Raw genomic sequence first — 4,553 nt, 5'->3', positions numbered from 1 at the left:
ATGTAAAGACCAGTATGGACTATCATACAAAGTGACCATTTAGAATGAGGCCCAGTTCAATGAGAGGAAGTCTTAACAGAACTGGGGGATGACAGACAGGAAGTGGGGGGTGGAGATCTAATATATTTTTGTGCCAAACACTAAAGCATGATATTGTAATAAATCTACACCCTATTCCCTACGTAGAACACTACTTAGACCTGGTCAGAAGCACCGTAGTGCACTACGTAGGGAATAGGGAACCATTTGGACCAGAGACAGTAATTCCCCTGAACATCTTCCTCTTCCTCTTCTGGTTTCTTGAACAGCCCTTCACTCCTCTCCTCTTCCTCCCCTCCTCCCTTTTCATTCTATTCTATCAGCCACACCACTAGCTCACCTCCACACAATACATTTACAAGTTAAAGACACACCTTGGAATGAATAACAAAGGAAAACTATTACTAGATGAAGTTGAGTGTTTTTTATTATTTCCCATCACCATAAATCATATTTAATCACTGAACAGTAGCAGACCTAACTTCATCTGTTCCTGACTCTGGATAGTGGATTAAAAAGACCATCAATCTCCAATGATATTAAAGTACTATTCTGAACATTACTGATATACTGAGTGGCAAGTCAAGATATCTGCTGGTTTTATTGTTTGGTCAACAGCAACCACCTAATGGACAGGTTTAATGTTGCTGGACTGAGCAGTATTTCCTGGACATCTACTTTGAACATACTGTTTAGTCCAGGACTAGGATTAATCTGTGTCTGGGAAACCAGACCATATAGTTTAGTAGAAAGTAAGTGATACCAGCTTGTAGTGGGCTGACTAGTCCTGAATTGTCCTTTAGTTCCTGGACCATTTTCCATGCAGTTCCAGGTGACAGAGAACACATCAATTAGGACCGAGCCAACAAGCTGATCAATGATACTGAGGAGAATTACATAGAGACAGAGAACCAACTGAGAAAACATATCAATGGTTCTGAATGACAACCAATATACACCAACACCAGACATCATGATTCATGGAAATGTACAAGATTAAAACATTGTATTGAATTTTAATTAATAACAAATCAGTTTACAGGTTAACCAGCTCAGCTAAAGACTACACCAGCATGACTAGTATCTATGTGGACCCTACTACAGTTTAAACCAGCTCAGCTATAGACTACACCAGCATGACTAGTATCTATGTGGACCCTACTACAGTTTAACCAGCTCAGCAATAGACTACACCAGCATGACTAGTATCTATGTGGACCCTACTACAGTTAACCAGCTCAGCTATAGACTACACCAGCATGACTAGTATCTATGTGGACCCTACTACAGTTTAACCAGCTCAGCTATAGACTACACCAGCATGACTAGTATCTATGTGGACCCTACTATAGTTTAACCAGCTCAGCTATAGACTACACCAGCATGACTAGTATCTATGTGTACCCTACTACAGTTTAACCAGCTCAGCTATAGACTACACCAGCATGACTAGTATCTATGTGGACCCTACTACAGTTTAAACCAGCTCAGCTATAGACTACACCAGCATGACTAGTATCTATGTGGACCCTACTACAGTTTAAACCAGCTCAGCTATAGACTACACCAGCATGACTAGTATCTATGTGGACCCTACTACAATTTAACCAGCTCAGCTATAGACTACACCAACATGACTAGTATCTCTGTGGACCCTACTACAGTTTAACCAGCTCAGCAGAACCAGTGAGACCAAAACTAAATCCATCCAAAACCCAGGATAGAGGGGCTGAGTGAATGTGGTCTGGACTCTGTGGAGGAGGGTCATTGTGTCAGAGACACTGTAGAAGGACAGAGTACCTGCCTTGTGATCCAGGTACACTCCTACTCTGGAGGACTGAGGGCCTGATACTTTAGTCTCAACATTATTGTGTCTGAACCAATAATCACCACTAGAGCACTTTAAACTCCAGGACTTGTTATTGAGTCCAAATCCACCATCTGTCCCTGTTCTGCTGATGTCTTTATATGAGACTGCTGTAACAACAACAACACCAGTCCTCTCCACCTCCCAGTAACAGCGTCCAGACAGACCCTCTCTACACAGAACCTGGTACCGGTTGGTGAATCTGTCTGGATGGTCAGGATATGGTTGGACTTGGTCTGTACGTGTCACCTTTCTGTTCCCTTTAGACAGAGAGAGGTGTGTCTGTGCTGTGTTTGGGTCCAGTGTGAGCTGACAGGAATCTGGGAGAAGAGCAGAGACCAATGAGGGGGAGTCAGAACAATAAGTTAAGTCAGATACTGTATCTACCCTGTCTTTGATTAGAGCACAGCAGAGATCAAATCAGAGAAATATGAGGAGTCAGATAGATACCCAGTCTTTGATTAGATCTACTATTGCTATATATTTCTAGAGGGATTGTTAGGAGTGTCAGTAAAAAGAGACTGTTAGTTACTTCACAATAAAGAGACTCACATTGTAACAACTGTTCTCTGGTCTTGGGCTCTGGAGGCAGTACAACATCCACTATATTCACTACAGACACACAAACACATTGACAGAGAGAGGGAATGTTATCATCAGACCATATTCCACATGTATATGACTAGTAGGGAACTTTCAATGGTCTAAAGTTGATGTTCTTATTGTTTTCAACACACCTGTAGTGGAGATCTTGGTCCATTCTCCTTAAGGAAGTCTTCTAGTTTCTCTCTCAGTTCAGACACAGTCTGACTCACATCTCCAAAGTACTGAAGAGGACGGACAACGATGCTGGGTAAGTCTGAAGATACACTGATACTGGAGAGAGACTGATACCTCTGGAGAGAGAGAGAGAGAGAGACTGATACCTCTGAGAGAGAGAGACTGATACCTCTGAGAGAGAGACTGATACCTCTGGAGAGAGAGAGACTGATACCTCTGGAGAGAGAGAGACTGATACCTCTGGAGAGAGAGAGACTGATACCTCTGGAGAGAGAGAGACTGGACTGAATACCTCTGGAGAGAGAGAGACTGATACCTCTGGAGAGAGAGAGACTGATAGCCTCTGGAAGAGAGAGGACTGATACCTCTGGAGAGAGAGAGGGAGAGAGAGAGACTGATACCTCTGGAGAGAGAGAGGGAGAGAGAGAGACTGATACCTCTGGAGAGAGAGAGGGAGAGAGAGAGACTGATACCATCTGGAGGAGAGAGAGGGAGAGAGAGAGACTGATACCTCTGGAGAGAGAGAGGAGAGAGAGACTGATACCTCTGGAGAGAGAGAGGGAGAGAGAGAGACTGATACCTCTGAGAGAGAGAGAGAGAGAGAGAGGACTGATACCTCTGGAGAGAGAGAGACAGAGACTGATAACTCTGGAGAGAGAGAGAGACAGAGAGAGAGAGAGAGCCAGACAGAGAGAGAGACAGAGACAGACAGAGGGACAGACAGACAGACAGAGAGAGAGAGAGGGCCAGACAGAGAGAACTGATAACTCTGGAGAGAGAGAGAGACAGAGAGAGAGCCAGAGACGACAGAGGGACAGACAGACAGACAGAGAGAGAGGGCCAGACAGAGAGACTGATAACTCTGGAGAGAGAGAGAGACAGACAGAGAGAGAGGGCCAGACAGAGAGACTGATAACTCTGGAGAGAGAGAGAGACAGAGAGAGAGGAGAGGGACAGACAGAGAGAGAGAGGGCCAGACAGAGAGTAGGGCCAGACAGAGAGAGGGCCAGACAGAGAGAGAGAGACTGATTCCTCTGGAGAGAGAGAGAGAGAGAGACTGATAACTCTGGAGAGAGAGAGAGAGAGAGACTGATAACTCTGGAGAGAGAGAGAGAGAGACTGATAACTCTGGAGAGAGAGACTGATAACTCTGGAGAGAGAGAGAGAGGAGACTGATACTCTGGAGAGAGAGGAGAGAGAGACAGACAGGACAGAGGGCCAGACAGAGAGAGAGGGCCAGAGAGAGAGAGAGGGGCCAGACAGAGAGAGGAGAGAGAGGGCCAGACAGAGAGAGAGAGAGGGGCCAGACAGAGAGAGAGAGAGAGAGAGAGGGCCAGACAGAGAGAGAGGGGCCAGACCAGAGAGAGAGAGAGGGCCAGACAGAGAGAGAGGGCCAGAGAGAGAGAGAGAGGGCCAGACAGAGAGAGAGGGCCAGAGAGAGAGAGAGGGCCAGACAGAGAGAGAGAGAGGGCCAGACAGAGAGAGAGAGAGAGAGAGAGGGCCAGACAGAGAGAGAGGGCCAGACAGAGAGAGAGAGAGAGGAGAGGGGCCAGACAGAGAGAGAGAGAGAGAGAGGCCAGACAGAGAGAGAGAGAGGGGCAGAAACAGAGAGAGAGAGAGAGAGAGGGCCAGACAGAGAGAGAGAGAGAGAGAGAGGGCCAGAGAGGAGAGAGAGAGAGAGAGAGAGAGGGCAGACAGAGAGAGAGGGCCAGACAGAGAGAGAGAGAGAGAGAGAGGGCCAGACAGAGAGAGAGAGAGAGAGAGGGCCAGACAGAGAGAGAGAGGAGAGAGGGCAGACAGAGAGAGAGAGAGAGAGAGAGAGAGAGAGAGGGCAGACAGAGAGAGAGAGAGAGAGAGAGAGAGAGAG

At 46.6% G+C, this 4,553-nt stretch overlaps 1 pseudogene; it reads right to left on the bottom strand.

The window, feature by feature from the left end:
- Positions 1-443: 443 nt before the first annotated feature.
- Positions 444-2,820, bottom strand: LOC116375779 (tripartite motif-containing protein 16-like; annotated as a pseudogene).
- Between the last annotated feature and the right edge of the window lie 1,733 nt (positions 2,821-4,553).

This window comes from Oncorhynchus kisutch, linkage group LG10 (genome assembly GCF_002021735.2).
Source record: "Oncorhynchus kisutch isolate 150728-3 linkage group LG10, Okis_V2, whole genome shotgun sequence".
Classification (NCBI taxonomy): domain Eukaryota; kingdom Metazoa; phylum Chordata; class Actinopteri; order Salmoniformes; family Salmonidae; genus Oncorhynchus; species Oncorhynchus kisutch.
This window is presented reverse-complemented; position numbering and strand designations above follow the sequence as displayed.